Genomic DNA, 19,358 nt, shown 5'->3' with positions numbered 1-19,358 from the left:
TCCCACTGGGTCTGGGTCTGGGTCAGCTCCAGCTCCTGCGGCACCAGTAGATCCATCAGCTTGTCTTGCGGGCCTGTGGTAGTACTTGGCAACTGGCCCAGAGCACCTGAGTCCTTCAGCCTCTTGGCTTCATAGTCTGGCATCCTGCCGGTACAGACTGCTGCTCAGGGCTGTGCTGACTGGCACATGAAGTCATCCTTTCAGGTCTGCCCCCCAGAAGGCAGCACGGAGGGGCAGCACAGGGTGGGCATTGACTGGCACGGGGCTGTGGCTCCTCCCCTTGTCATATCTCCAAGGGCAGAAGCCCCAGTGGAGAGACGGGTGGCTGTGGCGAGGTCCTCCCCTAGTGGGGTGGGAGAACCCTTCTCCGTCAGGGAGAGCTCAAGGGTCCTGGGGGAGGAGACGCTAGATCCCTCACGGGTGCAGAGAATGAACTGGGGCACCTCTAATGAGAAAACAAATAAGCTATAAATAAATGATAAATGTAATAGCTATTAATTGAGCTATTAACATAGTAACAAAAAAGACTGCTAAGGTAAGGGATATGAAGGCGCTGGGCTGTGGAACGGATGCTCCCTGGTTGGGAGGAACAGCTTCCTCCAGGAGCTGTGTCTGTGGCTGGGCCTCAGCCGCCCGGGCAGAGCTGGAGCTGGAGGACCAGGGGCCACCCTGAGCCCCACGGCAGCTTCAGGAGCAACGTGGACAGAAATGGATGTTCCCGACCTGCCACGATCAGGTGGTCCAGGACCACAGTCCAGCCTTGCAGCTGGCTTGGCACCTGGTCCCAGGGACGGCCCTGGGGGGTTGGGAGCTGATGCTCTCTGGCGCTCCCGTGACGCTGTGGGAGCACAGTCCACTCAGCCTGCGCTCCCTCCACCAGCTCTGCAGGCGGCCCAGGAAAGCGTGCAGGCTCCCAGCCTGGTCTGTCAGGGTTGGTGACTAGTCAGCTGGTCAAAGAGGACCAAGTGCTGGATGCGGCTCCGCTCTGCTGCGGGACCCACAGGGCTGTGAGCCAGTGTCCCATGAGCTGATTCTGGAGGCTGCCCAAGAAGAGGGCACGGACGTCCCGCAGGCTGGCAGACTTCTCAAAGTGATGCAAGTCACCATGGACAACCTGGTGCTCTTGGGAGCTCCGGTGCTGGCTCAGGAGCAAGACGGGTTTTACAAGGGGGTTCTCAGTCTCTTTGGCAGGGCACTGGGTGAGAACCCAGCCTGGCAGCAGCTCTCGGTCAGCTCGGATTGACCGAGCTGGCAGCTGAGGACCTGGTGCTCCATGGAGCCCACTGCTGGGGCAGGACCTGCAGGGACAGCAGTCAGTGAGCCAAGAACCCATGCTGGCAGTGGCCCAACAAGAGGGCCTGCCCTTCTAGCTGGCTCTCCGATTAGAGAGCTCCTGATTGAGACCTGGGTCTGTAAGCAGGTCCAGTGCCGGAGAAACTGCTGGGGAGACAAGCACTGACTGCTGGGCAGTCAGAGGGCCCAGAAATGAAAAAAAGAAAACGTCTGACTGTCAATCAGCTCTTCATGTGACGGCTGCTAATAGAGGGTATGGGGGCCTGTAGATCCGGCAGCATTGTCAGGAGGCCCGGAGGGACATCATCAGACTAGCATCTGGCTAAAACGATCATCCTCTGTGACAGTATCTGCATTTCTGTACGGGGACGGGGCAGGCGGTGGTAAGTGCAGCGCACTCCCCCTCTGGTGATGTTGGACGTGAGCCTGTGGGTGGTTCTGGACCACCAGCTCCTCCCTTTCCCAGCAGGTGTCAGGCCTGGCTCTGGGGCTGAGAAAAGGAGGAGAAAAGTTCACCCCCATGACTGCCTTCCCTCCTGCCTTTCCAACGACCGAAAACACCCCAGTCACTCCCTAGATTTCCACCCCGGCAGTCTTCCCGGAAGGTGACCCCCCAGTGGAAGGTCATAGGTGAGTCTGAGCTCTGGCTCAGCTGCCGCTCAGAGGGCCTCCCTGGGTGCCCCACCCTTGCCCCCTCCCCTGCAGGGTCTGGTTTCATCATGCCACAAAGGTCTCATCTGCATCCTGCATGAAGTCACAGGCACTCCCATGTGGAATGGAGGAAGGACCTGGCGTCAGAGGCACCCTACCTCACCAGCAGGGTCAGGGTCTCAGACCTCTGACCTGAGGCAGGCCATGGGACACAAGAGAAGCCAATGGAGAACGAGGCTGGGTTTCCCAGTGGAATTTAAGGTGGGGGCGATTCAGCTATGACGCACTGTCATGGAGTAGCATATCCTGGCTCAGAGCAAAGCTGTAGGACTCAAGACTTTGAGGACCAAGGTGCACCTGACCGAAGGTGTGCTATTTTCAGTTCCCTCGCATATATATGAAGGTCGGGAATTGAAGAAAGATCATAGAAGAATCTATGCATGACGTCTGTGGTTGGAGAAGAAAATTGAAAGTACCATAGACTGCTGAAAGGACAAACTGATCTGTCTTAGAAGTACTTCCGGGGTGCTCCTTAGAGTTAAGGATGGCAAGACTTCATCATATACACTTTGGACTTGTCAGAAAAGACTGGTCCCTATAGAAGGGCATCGTGTGTATTAAAGTAGAGGGGCGGTGAAAAAGAGCAAGGCCCTGGACAAGATGGAATGATGGGCTCAGGCTTGGGGACAATTATAAGCATGGCACAGGACAAGGAAGCATTGGGTTCTGTTGTGAATCAGGTCGAAAATGACTTGATGGCACCGAATAACAACAACAACAGTATAGTAGCATCAAGTCCCATCTGGCCATCTCAAGTCCTTGAGTCGGGTCCCCAACCCCTTATACTCACAGGGTTTTAACCAGCCTTTTCTTGCCGCCTTATAGGGCTAGATGACGTATGTGACTGTGATCTCCTCCTCCTGGGGGATGACCTGCTGGCAGCTCTGCAGAGAAAGTGCCCAGAGTGGACCGGGAGGCATCAAGGCCTGTCCAGGCTGCTCCTTCCCTCTCTGCCCCTTCAAGCCTGGTATCCCTTCAGCCTCAGATGAGTTCCCAGATCCCCATCAGAGAATGACTAGAAATAGCCACTGAGTGTTGCCGCAGGACTAGGGAGGAACTGGGTGGGTGCAGGGTCAGCAGCGGACCACATCAGGTCAGCTGGAACTCAGAGAAAGTCCAGGGAGGAGAACCACCTGGGCCTGACCATCCTTCATTGAAGCCCTGGTCTAGGCTTAGGTGCTAGGGTCTCTTGTGATTGAGGGGTGTTGGGGTAGGGGTCAGAAACGGGTCTCAATCTGTATCACCACACCACCTAAAGCACCCAACCCGATGGACCACTGCACCCCCACTACCCTACTCTTGGTCAGATCCAGCCCCATGAGCTCAATAATGGGGGCATCTTTAGGATGGACCCGGGGGAGCCCTAATGAGAGCTGTAATGAAGCAGCAGCTGGATTAGCATCGGTACTATCTTCATCATCACCTGCCTCTCCCATGTCTCTGCAGACCGTCCCTGTGACCTCAGCCCACATCTCTCTCTCATGGGCACTGCCACATCCAACAGTTTCCTGCTTCATCCATCCGTTCTGTCCTCACTCCCTTCCTGCCCTTGCTGTAAGAACCTGCTATGACCAGAGAGGAGACTGTGGCATCGGAGAGGTGGCCTGATCCACACGGGACTGCTCTGTGTTACCTTTGGCTCCTTATGGCCGAATGACAGATCTTTCGCTGGTTTGAGTGTTCACCATGTGTCAGCATCCCTATCGAGGGTAGAATGCCTCGATTGTACAGCATGGGGTTCACAGGACCTTCTAAGACACCTGAAAAGCGTCTTTCTGCCTCAAATGCCTCCACTAAGTGAGCTCAGCAGGGCCTGTTTCTAGAATGTGGATGCATTGTACATCCAAGCATATGTAAGATCATATTCTGGTTCCCTAACCTCGCATAAAACCTCCCCAAAGTCCTCTGGGCTGCTCAAGTCTCTGCCTCTCCATTTACCATCTCTATAGCTGTACCCAGTAACATCAGCACAACCTCCTGACCTTCAGGAAGGCCTGAATGCACCCAGCTTTGACCAACAGAGCCGGCCTCTAACATGGCACTTCCCTGGATCCCAGTTTGGGACTCTGGACAAGTCTTTGTGCTTCACAGAGCTTCCATCGTGCCTCCACCGACCCCCCCACACCCCCCACACCGGGAACCTTTTATCATCCATTTCAACAGGTGTACGAGAGAGAACACTTATGTACCTGTATGGGCTGGTGTCACATGCAATGACTACACCAATGCAGAGATGGACTCATTTCACGTGAGAAGCAGCCTGGAGCACACCTCAACACAGTGCTGCCCTCTAGAGGTGGGGCCGTGGGAAAGCCATTTGCTTTCTTCGCCTGTTCCCCTGTCTGCCTCAGGAATGCCCACCTTCTGACCTCAAGCCCTCAGAAACTTCCATTACAGTTATTCCTGACCCAGGGTCTCTACGTGACTAGCGGCGGGCAGCCACCACAATGGCTCAAACGATCCCACAGCCCGGTCTCCACATCCTGTGGAATCCTTCGTTTAAACGGGGATTGGACTCAGGGCATGGGTTCTGGAGACTATTGTTTTGAGTCACAACAATTCATGTCACCCAATATGTCTTGCCTCTCTCTTGTGTATTTCTTCCTTTGACTCTCTTTGTCTGCCATCTCTTTTCTCTCCCCACTAGGAAGCAGCTGTGAGTACAACCTGTGACAAAAACCCAGAGGGGGGGCCAGATCTACAGACTCCCCCCCCACCCCCTGCCCCGCAAGTCCAACAGCTCATAATTCACAGTCCTGTCCCTAACATGGGAGTAAGCTGGGGTAGGTTCCACAGCTCCAATGTCCTCAGAGAACTTGCGACAGAGTGCCCAGCTCAGCCTAGCTGAAATTCGTTTGTCTCACATCCCACTCCTGGGAGTCTATCCTGGACGGGTCAGTGTATGAGGACACAGGCCAGAGCCCCCACCGCCCTGCTGTAAGGGCAGCTGCCAGCAGTCAGTCCAAGGGAAACAGCTTTTCATTTGGAACTTTCTGCAGCGGAGACAGGACACAACTCTGACAAGGATGGGTCACAGTGGGGGATTCTGCTAGATCACAAACTGCAAAACAATGCGTATCCCAGCCTGAACCTCTGCGTTGGAAGGTGGCTTACCTTCGACAAGCAGTCATCTAAGTCAAGCATCAACGAAGTCCACGGGAAGAAGCCCAGCCGTCTATGTGATGCATAACAAAATTCAAATCGGACGGAGAAAGTGTTACCAGAGCTTAAATTGGGAATGCCCGGTTTTGAGAAGGCTGTGGGTGACAGCCTCCTTATGGAGTCCAGCCCTGGATTCAGCCTCTTCCAGTCCCCTCTGACTGGAGTCCACAGATGACAAGAGCCTTGTTCTCACACAGAGAGCATTGCAATGTCACTTCTGGCCCATGTGGTGAGGTCAACATGTCATACCTTCTTCTTTGATGTCCCTTTTGACCCACCTTTATGTTGTTTCATCTTTTTGTTTGCTTTTGTTAAGTGAAAGGGAAATACATGTGGATGAAGCCTCCCGAGAATCCCCTCTGATCACGGACCAGGGGTGTGAATAGCATGGCTGTCATGCAGAGTGTATTGGAAAGTGGATTAGTGCAGATCCAATCAGGGTAAAATTCGGTACCTTAGCATTTGTATTAGTCTGGGTACTTTAGAGAAACAAATCCACAGAAACTCGGGTATAAGAGAGTTTTATATAAAGGGTAAGTGCACATCAAGAAAACATCCCAACCCATGGCTGCCCAAGCCCACAAGTCCAACATTGACCCATATGTTCAACACCAATCCACAAAGTCCTCCTCCATCTCACAAAACACGCACAATGATGCCGACTGCAGGAGGAAAGCTGAGTCAGTGAGCGTGTAAGCATTTCAGCGCTGACAGGGGTCTCCACACGGCTGCTCCAGCACCCGAGGCTGCATCGGGATAGGTCCATGCGGCTTTCCTTTGGGGATGTCTTGCAGGAAGTGGGTCTTGCAGGTTGAAGCAGGGAACTGGCTAAGGCAGCTGCACCCTGGTCCAACCATCACAAAGAGACCTGAGAACTTGAAAGGCGAGGCTCACTAAGCCATTTATCTCTCCGTCCTTCAATTAACCCCACCTGTGTCTATCAGCCAAGTTGGCACAATAAACCATTTTGAATTTATTCTAGTTTTTAGTACTTTCTACTTTCTTCTCAATTGAGTTTTTCCTCTATTTTGCTTTGTTTTTGTTGTTGGTTTTTCGTTTGGTTTTGGAATGTTACTTGTGTATGTGAAATCCCGGATCAGTAAATCTATAGAGACCGCAACTAGGGGAGGATTAGGGGGCTATTGAGAGTTATTAATGAGTACAAGAAAGAAGAAAACGTCCTACAATTGATTGTAATGATAGTTATACAGCTCTCTTAATATGCTTGAACTATTAGATTGTATGCTATGTGAATTAGAGGCCAATAAAACTTTTAAAAATAAAAAGTACAAGGCCGTTGATGAGACAGATCAGTACAGTCGCTGCAACAATGGACTTAACCTTGAGAACAATTGTGACAAAGTCCCGGGACTGGGTCACGTTTCCTTCTGGTGCACATACAGCCACTATGAGGCGGAATCGATTCACCCGCACTTTGACAAAGACAACAAGATGGAAATACAGGTTAAACACAATTTGATACAAATTCCTGCAATATTTTTTCTTTGGTATCGACAAAAGTATTCTAAAAAATGTATCATACAGCAATGAAACTGAAATTTAAAAAAGTATTTGAAGAGAAGATGAAAACTGGAGGAATCAGGTTGCTCAATTATGTAGCTACAGGAATCCAGGTGCTGCATAAATAGGACTGATCCCAGAGAAAGAAAACTCACGTTCACACTAAATCCTGCATGTAAATATATATCAATAACAGCTTTGTTCACAACAGGGAAAAACCTGGAATTAACCCTGATCTCCTTCAGCCGGTGAACGGATGAACAAACCAAAGAGAAACAAGCCACTGATACACACTGCGACCTCTGTGATCCCCAGAGAAACGTGCTCAGTGGGGAAAGGAACCCCAGCCCATGGACTGACCAAGCTGTGGTCGTGGAGAACAGAGGATTGTTTGGTCCCCGGGGCTCGGGCGGGATGGAAGGTGGAGGAAAGGGGGTGGGCTTTATGATGGGAGCATGCTGTGTACTTTCACGATTCACATTCTGATAGTGAGCTTTACATGCTTTATCATGAAAGAAAACTGGGTGAAAGATACTTTGGGATCTCGCTGTGCTATTTCTGTTGACTGTCTGAGAACCTATGATCATCTTAAAACAGGAAGTTTAATGGGTGGAAAATGTTGGGAATGGGTGCTGCCTGTGGCCCAGCAGCCCCGTTCACAAGCATCATGCCAAAAAGCACATCGCTAGAGATGCACATGGCACTCTGTCATGGACATCTTGCATTCTCTTCAGAATGTCAGTGATCTCTCCTGGACCCATCAGAATAATAAAGACTAACTAAACATGTGATTCTTCAGTGGGATAAACATACTCAAACACTATGGCATTCTTTAAAGACAAGGAATGCACTGTCATGACCTGCTTTCGTGGAGCCTGTGTTTGAGGGTGTTCTTGGCTGGGCGCTCATAACCAGTGAGGCTGTGTGTGTCTCTCTAGAGAAAGGCACGCTACCTAGGAAATGGCTCGCACAGTTTTACAATCAGACAAGGACCGACACCAGGCAGGTTCCAAGTGAGACTCAGATGTTGTCCAAAGGGTCTGAAATATACAGATGGTTCACAGGTGTGTGTGAGCCAGGTGAATGAATTCAAGGCCATCAGGTCTGGCTAGTGGCCAGTGATGACTCCCTGGACCAGCAAGCAACATGGCAGGTTGCTGGCTCCAGATACAAAAACTAGAGGTGTTTGCACCAGGTGCCGGATTCAGACCCACACACAAGCATTTTTGTTTTTTGAAACAGACCACATCCCAAAGGAAATCTCATCGTGGGGGATAACTAGGCCTTAACTACCAAACCACTTAGTGTCCTGGCCCAGGCAAGTTAAGGCAGGCCCCAACTATCACAGCGCAGTTCCCACAGCAGTCCCTCTGCAGTGTGGTTCAACTCAGGGCAAGCCCGTGTGTGCAGAGACGAGCGGGGGATTTGTAGTTCAGTGGGATTGTTGGGGCCTTAGGAGATCATGAAACCTGGGCACAGAGCTAAAGGGAGGAATTCAGATGCCCTGAAACAGATAGGGACCTGGCTGGAAGGACACCGGACCCGAGGCAGGGGAGGATTGACGTGTCCCAGGAGAAGGAAAGAGCAAGGATGGGCGCTGGTGGCCAGTAGGTTACGCACAAGGCTGTTCGCTGTTGTGTTGGGAGACAGAGCTCAACAGTTTTGCTCCTCGGGGGAAAGATGAGCTTGTCTACTCCGGCTAAGATGGACAGGCTTGGGTGCCCCTCGGGAGCAGCTCTCTGTGCCACATGTTCACCGTGAGTTGGCAGTGAGTTTGCGTCTAGAGCCTCGACAGAGAAACAGTGCCCAGACGGTTCCTTGGGGCCCCAGAGGTTGTGGCCTAGCTCTGTAGGCCTGGGCGGCTGCACCAAAGGACTAGTAGCTTCTCTTCTTTCTGGAATGGGGATGCTCATGTAATCCAGCCATGACATCTTTGTAAAAGGCCCTTCAAGGCACTGCCTTGGGGGATAGGTCTTTTTTTTAAATGATTTTATGATGCAGGGAAGTACCGAGTTCCCCCATCTCCTGCCAGATGCTCCCCTCACTGAAGACTCCCACCTCACCTTCTAGGTCCATTGAAAGAGCTGGAGTTGGCAGGTGAAGGCAGTCACAGTCCCCAGGAGGCTGCTCTGGGCTGTCAGTGTCCGTCAGTGCCAAGTCTGCAGGATGTGGTCACTGCCCTAAGGAGGCCACATGGCCACCTATTCATCCCACGTACACGCCCTCAAGCCCCTGGACAACTCGACTCTGTCCGCTATCTCCACTTCCTTGTCTTTTCCTGGATGCTACAAGGCCAGGGTCACACCCTGCGGAGCCTACTCAGATGGCCTTCTTTCCCTCGGCACGGTGAGTGTCCCTTTGTCCCTGGGCACTCCCACAGCTGCTTACTAGTTTGCCTCTTGAAAGGCAACTTGGTTGCTCCCCTTCTCACCATCGCTATAAACAGGCATGTGCGGATGTGCACGTGGACGTGGGTTTTCATCTCTCTGCAGGAAGAACCTGGGAGCAGGAGAGCTGGGGCGGATGGTAAGTAACAGCTTGTTTAACTTTGCATGAAGGTTCTAAGTCTGTCTTCCAAGGCGGCTGCCTTCAGAATGGGCTTTCCGAGAAAAAGGAGGCGCCTTTGCAGAAAGACCTGCCAGTCAACATCCCAAAGCCGCATCAGACACATGTGGGCCCAGCTCTGCTCTCCACAGGGAGCAACCACAAGTCAGATGCGACTCGAGGACAACGGGCAGGGTTTGCTTGCTTTTGATCACTCACAAGGTGCAAACAGCTCACATTTTGGCTGTCATCCCAAAGTTGGAGATTGACTTTCCACCCAGAAAAAAGTCTTCAACAACCTCAAACTCAAACAACAACAAAAAACCTCAAACTCACGACCACAGAGTTGATGTCAACTCACAGCTACTCCAATGGGCAGAGGGTGTCCCAGGACTGTAACCTCCCCCTTTCTTCAGGAGCAGTGCGGATCCGCCACGTGATTCCCCCACAGCACCGGCTCCTTCCTCAGAAGGAAGACCTAGTGGAAGAAAGCCACTTTCTTGTCACTCCTGTGTGAGCTCTTATCAACACTGGTTTCTATTTCCTGAAAGCAGCTTCACACGAAGCTCCCCTGATCGCTCTGTGTCCTTTGAGAAGACTTGTCAGAATGAGACCTTTAGAATCTGAAAAAGCCATTTCCAGGACCTCCTGAGGTGACATCTCTGCCTGAGTGGTGCTGGTTCTGTGGCTGTCCCCAGATGCCACGGTGAGGATGGGCCCTGGCTTGTGAAGATACCCCAGGGAGTCCAGAATATGTGCGTGCCTGGATAGCGTGTTTGTAGCCCCCACTGATGGGAGAGACAGGTTCCACACATTTTGTTCAGAATGAGCTCTCTGTCTGGCCTGCCCGGCCCCCACCCTCCATCGTATCGTGGCACTGCTTGGTGACTGGGCCTTCGGTGAGTCCTGCAATGCCAGGTGGCTCTGTGGGCTCGCTCTACATCTGAGAAACGTGTTCTGTGTCCTTCTTCAAAGGCTTCGCACCTGTCTTTCTGCTTGGAGACTGCAGCCATGGCGGGGCTCAAGTATCCCTGCTCACAGGCAGGGGCGGCTGCTGCTGCTGGCCTTAGTGGCTGTGTACCTGTTCCTGACTCACAGAGACCCCAAGCTAACCAGAAGGAACCACTGCGGGGTCCAGTGCCATCCTCCCAAGGACAGTGGGGGACAGGAAGGAGGAGGTGGGCTCGGGTCAGATAGGCCTAACTCTATCTGACCCTAGATCTGAGACCCTAGATCTGGGGTGACTGAAATGGCTCCTGGCTCCGTCACCTCTCTCTCTGTGGTCCACATAGCCCTTCGACAGACCAGCGGTCAGTGTAAGACATGGGAAAAAAAAACCCAATAATTTATAAATTATCAAGGATTCATGAGGGAGGGAGGATGGGGGAGGAGGGAATTGAGCTGGTACCCAGGGCTCAAGTGGAAAGCAGATGTTTTGAGAATGACGATGGCAACAAATGTACAAATGTGCTTGACACAATGGATGGATGGATGGATGGATTGTGATAAGAGCTGTACGAGCCCCCAGTAAAATGATTTTTTTAAAGAAAGTGTGCATGCGATAGTAAGCTTTAGAAAAATTGCTTCTCAGTGTAACAACTTCACAATTAGACCTTTCCTTTTGTTTTTGCTGTTAAAACTGAAAAACATATTGGTAACAATATCACACAAAGTCACATGATCAAACATTTTTTTAAATTACGGAATGAATTAAATCACACGCGAGTTAGGAAAGTAGATGTGAAGATAGAACATTCACTTAAAGTACATGCTCACGTACACTATAAAGAAAAAGTGTCAGGTAACTGAGTATTACCTTATCTGTTCAATTTTCTATATTGATGACATAATTTATCAGAGTCATGAATTCGGGGGACCCTGTGCCATCGTGATTTATGAGTTGAGTTTCTAACTGCAAGGTCAGCAGTTTGGAAACACCAGCCATGCCAGGGGAGAAAGATCAGGTTTTCTACCCCCTTCAAGAGTGGCAGTCTCAGAAAGCCATGGGGACACTTCTGCCCTGTCCGAGAGCGCTGATCAGAGTCCGAATTAACTTGAGTGTCTGGTTTGGGTGTTGTCGAGAATTTATATGTGAAGGCTACTGTCTTTAATCTGTAGAGTGCTTTATTGATTTATTTTAAAAAACAACCATAGTAGCCTGGAGAACTATGATCAGCTAAAAGCACCTAAGTTACTTGGGAAGGGAAGTGACCCTGGGGAAATTGGACAGGACCTGCCGAGCTGAAAGAGGATGGGCCAACACAGGACAAGGCTGACGACCCTCTGCCCCTCAACCCTCGGCCCTGGACATTACAGTACATCCACAGGGTCCAGAAACACAAGGTAAACTGTATGCCATTTACACTTTCAAACACTCTGCTATATTTTCTTTTGGAATGAAGCACTTTGAATTTAAAGCAATCGACCCAAATCTTATTCTGAAAATATAGTTCTGATGAATATACTACAAAGCACCCCCTGAATCTGGGAGTAGAGTTATTTCTCAGTCTTCACCGCCACGTATTTTGAACACAACTGTTTGAGAGGGTCGCAGGACAATTGCATGCTGTTTAAAAATAAGTATCTCTGTGTTTGGCTTTTCTAACACTTGTGGCTGCCAGCTGACACAAAGCAGGTGCAGCGTGAGTGGCCATCAGTGGACAGTGGCAAAAACAGGACTTACTAAAACAAATGTTTCTTATAAATAATTTGGAACGGTTTGGCAATCCGTTTCTTGGCGATGGACATAATGCATTTCAGATCCTATGAAGTGAATGATTTGTGGGTGGGAAGTCCTCAACTGGTAGTGCTGGAAACACGTAATGATGCTGTGGTACTGTGGGTGAAGTCCAGCGGATATCCTAGAGCACATGAGAATCCCCGAGGAAGGAAGCGACAGTGAGGGGCAGGCTGTCTGTGCAGGGTCACGGCCCTTCAATGTGAGGTCTTCCCGGTACAGCAGTGTGGTAACACAACCCCAGATGAGCCCTGGGCCGTAGGAGATACATTAGAGACAAAACAGGAATCCACAAAGCAGCTCCATTATGTTTGGACACGCGTCTGACCAGCCAACCTTTCTTCATTGTTCCAATCAAACAACTTCCTCTTTTTCGATAAGATCCACTTGTGTACATTTGGCCCTCACATAAAACATGTTTGTTGTCCAAAAGTCAGTCATGTTCTTTCCAGTTTGAAACTAACTGCAGAGGTAATTAAAAAGAAAGTTGTGGAATTTGACCTTAAAACCGTATCTGTGCCTTTTTGATTTTTAAAAAATAACATTACATCAGGAGGTGAAAAGATTTAGACGAAGCTTCAATTCAGGAGCCTCTGTCCTTGAGAGATCTCAACATTAGATAAGGAGTCCTTGACAATGTCCCTAGCTTAATCAGTAGACTAAGTAATATAAGTAATATGTCTTGCATCTATATATATATACTATTTTTATCTAGATGATGTGGTTGATTAAATGCAAATTCAATTACAATTATTACTGGATCCGTAATATTTTAAATTATGGCTGTTTTGGTTTTTTTTCCCAACGTATGCCACAGGTTCAATTAATAGGTGGCGGACTGTGACCTTTTTTGCTGTTAAAAAGAAATTCTCCATCTGAGAATGGTTGGGAATCACTTGTCAAATATCAGACTTCACTGTGCTGTAAATTCTGTGAAAACTTTCACACACTGTTGTGAAACTTCCATCTCAATGTTTTAAAATGCTCAATAGAGGTGTAATTTACATACCACCAAATTCACCCACTTTAACTTTACCAGTCAGTGTTTTAGTAAATTTACAGAGCTGTGTAGCCATCCCCATGATCTACTTTTCTTTGTTTGTTTGTTCCATGGAAGAAGTACAGCTAGAATACTATCTAGAGGCAAGGATGGAGAGAGTTCATCTCACGTACTTTGGACCTGTTGTCAGGCGAGGCCAGTCCCTGGAGAAGAACACCATGCTGGGGAAAGTAGAGGGCGGTGAACACGAGGAAGACCCTCCGTGAGTGGCTGCAATAATGGACTCAAGCAGAGGAACAACTGTGAAGGTGACATCAGATGGACGATGTTTCTATCTGTTATTCACAGGATCTCTGTGCTTGTCTCAGTACATTACAGAAGCAAATCCACAGAAACTCATGTGTATGAGAGTGTTTTATATAAAGGGGAAGTGCACATCAAGAAAACATCCCAACCCAGTGCTGCCCAAGCCCACAAGTCCACCATTAGCCCATATGTCTGACACCAATCCACAAAGTCCTCCTCCATCTCACAAAACACATACAATGATGCCGACTGCAGGGGGAAAGCTGAGTCAGTGAATGTGTGAACATCTCAGCACTGGCAGGGGTCTCCATGCAGCTGCTCCAGCACCCAGGGCTGCATTGGGGTAGGTCCATGTGGCTTCTCCTTGGGGATATCTTGCAGGAAGTGAGTCTTGACAGTTGAAACAGGGTACTGGCTAAGGCAGCTGTACCCTGGTTCGACCATCAGAAAGCAAGAGACCTGAGAACTCAAAAGGCGAGGCTTACAGAGCCATTTATCTCTCTGCCCTTCAATTAACCCCATATGTGTTTATTGGCCAGGATAGCACAATAATCTTTAACTATCTCAGTCTCCAGGAGTCCGAAATGACTCGATTTTACCTAACAACAATGGTTCAATATACGTAACATTCTCAAAATTACAAAATTGAGGAGCTAGGAAACAGATTTGTGGTTTTCATGAATTAGGAAGATGCACAATCTCATTTCAATCACTCAAAATTTACCTAATGCCCATTTGCATTTGCCCCCATTACCACCCCCAGCTCAGGTAACACTAGTCTAGTTTTTGCATGTGTAGAATGAGCTTTTATGAAACTTTCGTATAAATCGCACAAATGGAGTCTTTGAATGTGGCATCTCTCCCTTCTCGGGACTTCTCTGAGGTTTGCCCACATTATACCATGTATCAGTAGTTTGTGTTTTGTTTTGTTACTGTTGGATAGTATTTCATTGTATGGATATACTTTTCACTCCCTCAAATTTACATTTTTTTCTACGTAGGCAAGGTTGATTAGGAAAACAAATCCAGAGACACTAATATATGTGTAAGAGAGAGCTTTATATCATGAAGTAATTATATATCAAGCAAACATCCCATCCCAATCCAGATCAGGCCCATAAGTCAAATACTAGTCCGTACAACCCTCTTCAGATGTTCAGCTGCATGCAATGATGTAAAGTACAGGAAAGTCACAGACTGGTGGGTGAAAAGTCTTGTGGATCCAATGGTGGTGGATACATCTCCGGAGCTCTGGCAGGTCTCAGCTGCGTGGCTTGCCAACAGGAAAGTGAAAACAGAAAAGGAGAGCAGAAGTCCCCAGATTGTGACTTGAGTGACAGACTAAACTCCACTCCTTCACTCTATTTATCAAGTTGATGTGAAATTATGTAATCACCACATGTCTATTACTAATAATGATGCTATGAACATTTTAATGTAAATCTTTGTGTGAGAACACATCGGTATACATCTATATATGTGTGTGCACATACAAACATATACACACGTGCATATGTGTAGATTCTACTTAAATACATTTCAGACAATATTGTCCTTCACACTAAATAATCCCAATGGTAGCAATGGAAATTTGGAGTTCTGAAATCTGGCACCATCCTGTGTCGCTCCCAGCGACACACTGTATCTTTTATGAAACTGTATAAAGCACCCATTGTGTCTACAGTTTTGTTTGAGCAGAGTTTTAGAATTAGAAGACATGTAGAGAGCATGTAGTCCAGCACATTGCCTGAGTAGATAAGTTAGTATGAAATTTTAAGATCAGAATTTGTGTTTTTCTCTTTTGTCTTCATCCGAGGTAGGTCTGTTGTGGACATGTTTAGCTGTAGAAGTCAGAAGTTGAGTGGTATAATAGCTTGGAGAAAATTTCAGATTTTACTCAGTCACCCAAAGAAGCTATGTTAAGATTCGTAAGCATGGAAAGATGGGAAAATTCACTGCATTTCTCCTGTGATTATTTTGAAATACTCAGATTACAGTCTAACTCCCAACATTTGTATCATTTTGTATTCACCTTAGCATACTCCTTTCTCTCCTATCAGCTCCCCTTCCTGTTGCCCCTTCTACTAGTTATGAAGAAGGTCATTTCTAGGGTGACTGAAGATCGTCAACCCAGCAACCAAATCCCAGGGGGAATATCACCTCTCTCAAAAGAGCATCTCCCCAACACAACACAACACAACCCATTGCCATCTAGTTGCTTCTGACTCAAGCTGACCCATATATGGTTTCTGGGACTTGGTAAATATTTATGAGCGCAGACAGCTTCAAAGATGAAGCTTTCAGCATGGCTGGTGGGTTTGAACTGCTGTCCTTGTGGTTGCCAGTCCAGTGTTTACTCACAAGCACCACCAGGGTTCCTTAACAGAGTGTCATTAGGACAGAATTCAGCAACAGAGAAATACGTACCTGTGTTGCTCATTCTAGACCCTAAATATGGATTCACAATCAGGGCCCATCGCAGTCACTCAAGCATCCATAAACACACCCTCTGGACGTGTACATCATCTGTGTGTGTAACAAGGAATCTTAGGGGAGGGGGGTGGTTCAGTCAGGGCATGCATGAAGGCAACAGATGTATAACTGGGCCCACTTTCTTTTTAAAAATATCATTTTATTGGGGGCTTATACAGCTCTTATCACAACCCATCCATCCATCCATTGTGTCAAGTACATTTGTACATATATTGCCCTCATCATTTTCAAAATATTTTCTTTCTACTTGAGCCATTGGTATCAGCGAATCTCCCCCCTCCCCCACCCTCCCTCTTTTGTGAACCTTTGATAATTTATTTAAAAATTTTTTCATGTCTTACATCAACTGCTGTCACCCTTCACCCAATTTTCTGTTGTCTGTCCCTTAGGGCAGTGATTCTCAACCTTCCTAATGCCACAACACTTTAATACAGTTCCTCAAGTTGTGGTGACCCCCCCCCCAGTCATAAAATTATTTCTGTTGGTACGTCATAACTGTAATTTTGCTACTGTTATGAACGGGCGACCCTGTGAAAGGGTTGTTTAACCCCCCAAAGGGGTCGCGACCCACAATTTGAGAACTGCTGTTCTAGGAGGCGGTTATATGTTGATCGTTGTGATCGGTTCCCATTTTGTGCCCCCACCTTTACCCCACCTCCTGCTACTGCTACTCTCATTATTGGTCCTGAGGGGTTTATCTGTCCTGTGAGCTCTTATCTGTACAAGTGCACATGCTCTGGTCTTGCCAGATTTATAAGGTAGAATTGGGGTCATGATCAATGAGGGGAGGAAGCATCAAAGAACTAGAGGAAAGTTGTATGTTTCATCGGTGCTGTACTGCACCCTGACTAGCTCATATCTTCTTTGTGACCCTTCTGTAAGGGGATGTCCAATTGTCTACAGATGGGCTTTGAGTCTCTACTCCTCTACTCCACACTCCCCCTCATTCACATCGATGTGATTTTTCATTCTGGGTTTTTGATGCGTGATACCTGATCCCATCAGCACCTCATGATCACACAGGCTGGTGTTCTTCTTCCATGTGGGCTTTGTTGATTCTCAGGTAGGTGGCTGCTTGTTTATCTTTAAGCCTTTAAGACCCCAGACACTATGTCTTTTGATAGCTGGTCATCATCCGTTTTCTTTACTATATTTCCTTATGCACCCATTTGTCTTCAGTGATCATGTTGGAAAGGTGAGTATCGCAGAATGCCAGGTAATTAGAACAAAGTGTTCTTGTGTGTACTTGAGTAGAGGCCCAATGTTCATCTGCTACCTTAATACTTGATGTATAAATATATGTACATAGATGTATTTCCCTACTGTTAAATATAAATATATTTACATATGTACATGCCTGTTTTTAGACCTCTATAAGTGCCCTTTGCCTCCTAGTTCTTTCCTCTATTTCCTTTTACTTTCCTCTTGTCCCACTATCATATTTGGCCTTCAGTTGGGTTTCAGTAATTCCTCTCGGCTGCATCGCCCCTGATCAAGCCCCACCATGCATCCTGTACCCTCCTCGCCATTGATTTTAGATAACTTATTGTTCCCTGAGTTTCTTGACACCCCACTTCCTTTCACAAGGCTCCCCCACCCTCCCATGTCTTCTCAGAACCCTCAGTACCATTGTTTTCTCCACTGGATTGTTTATCTGGCCTATCTTATATAGATAGACATACAGAGCCAATAATAAGCACGAAAACAAGACAGGGTAGAACAAAACAACAAGGACAAAAAAGGAAAAGCCTATAAATTGTTTGTTGACCTTTAGGAGTGTTTTCCATTCCTAAAGTCTGATGGGGTGCCACTCCCCGGCCCCATATCTATTTTTGGTATTCTTTGGGAACTTCATTGGTTTGCTCCGCTTGCTGCTCTGTTGCACACCCTTAGTGTTTCACCTCAGTGTGGTAGGGAACTGGGCCCACTTTCAATGATGAAAACAAACCATAAAAAAGCAAAAAGGTGGATTCTGCTATCAGCCTCTGGTACTTTTAAGTTAGTGGTGATAGAGTTGCAGGAAAATCATATTGTCCCTTGTAGATCCTCTCTTTTTTTGTTTATTTATACTTTTAAATTGTTCTTGCCTACCGGACTTGGTTCCTTTTTTGTCCTTTGTTAGCGAATCCTCAAGTATTTGCTTGTTCTCTAATTAAAAGGAGTCTGTATCCATTTTTCTCTGGAAAATATTTTCTAAAATTCAACATGTGAATGTTCTATTCCTGTAGCATCTGGCTAGTATAGCTTCTTTTGTTTTGTTTTTAGTGTTTCTCTATTCTCATCTACTGGGGGAAAACACTCACTACTCCTTCTTCACTGAGCTGACAATTGTGGACACTGTGAAATATCACTGTGTAATGCCATTAATACACCTTGCTGAGATAGCAGATGATGATTCATGAATAAATGCCCAATATGATACTGGGCAGTGGATCCCAGGCCAGGCTGTATGTTAGAAGCACCTGTGCTGTGTATTCAAAGTCCAGATCCCTGGACTTCCATCGATAAAGCTCTTTGAGGAGGGACTTAGGCACTGGTTGAGCAGGACAAGGTCCAAGCTGCCAGGGCATTGTGCCATTACCAGCTGGTGAGGACAGCTGGGAGGATGGGCTCATATCCGGCCTGACAACTGTGGTCCTGAGGACTCTTAGCCACAGAGCTGGCTTGTACCTCAGACATGAACCATCACTGGCCGGGACCAATGGGCAAAACAGGGAACGTTCTACTTCAAAGGGCAAGGATGGGTGAAATTTAGGAGCAATATGGAAATACAGCAAGCAGAGGCTGATTCCCTAATAAGCAGGATACGCACAGTTTTATTGTGCTTACTTGATAATCTACAACGAACAGTTTCACATGTTTTTTGTTTCATTTATTTATTTTTTTAAAAACCATATCAAAGTGCTTTGTTGACTGGGTACTCCGTCAATGACAGGGAGTGTAAATATGAAAAGAAAGGCTTCATTCTATAGGAAGGTGCTGGGGGCTTGGAAGAGAGATGTATGCCAGCCACACCTAGAAGCAAAATCTCTCATATTAGTGGGAAAAAGAAAAGAAAAATTAAGTGCTCCCTATAGGTTAGTAAGTAAGCCCATACTTAACTTGCTTGTTGCGCGATCCAACACTGAAGTCAAGACAGACAAGTCTTGCACGATATAAAAAGATGTGGAAAGAGTGGATAAACTATGGGTTCAGGTGTCTCCTGGCCAAACTACAGGCCGGTTGCTGCTGCTCGGGCTTTGAGAAGTGACTGACTGAGGCGAGGATAAAGAGGGGTCCTGGGGGCATCTGCTTTCCTGAGCCATGGATAGAGCTCAGAAAGGGATCCTCCTTTTCCCACCACTCTTTTCAACTCTCCATTTTCTGGTCATAATATACAAGTATGTGATCTGCTTCCTCTTTCTCAGGATGTTGGATTTTTTATAATAGATTTCTAGAAAAATGTTACCACTATCTTATTGTCTTATTTCCCTTTCTTTAAAAAAATCATTTTATTGGGGGTTCATACAACTCTTATCACAATTCACATATACATACAGTGTATGTCAAGCACATTTGTACATTTGTTGCCCTCATCATTCTCAAAATATT

This window comes from Tenrec ecaudatus, chromosome 10 (assembly GCF_050624435.1).
Source record: "Tenrec ecaudatus isolate mTenEca1 chromosome 10, mTenEca1.hap1, whole genome shotgun sequence".
Taxonomy (NCBI): domain Eukaryota; kingdom Metazoa; phylum Chordata; class Mammalia; order Afrosoricida; family Tenrecidae; genus Tenrec; species Tenrec ecaudatus.
This window is presented reverse-complemented; position numbering follows the sequence as displayed.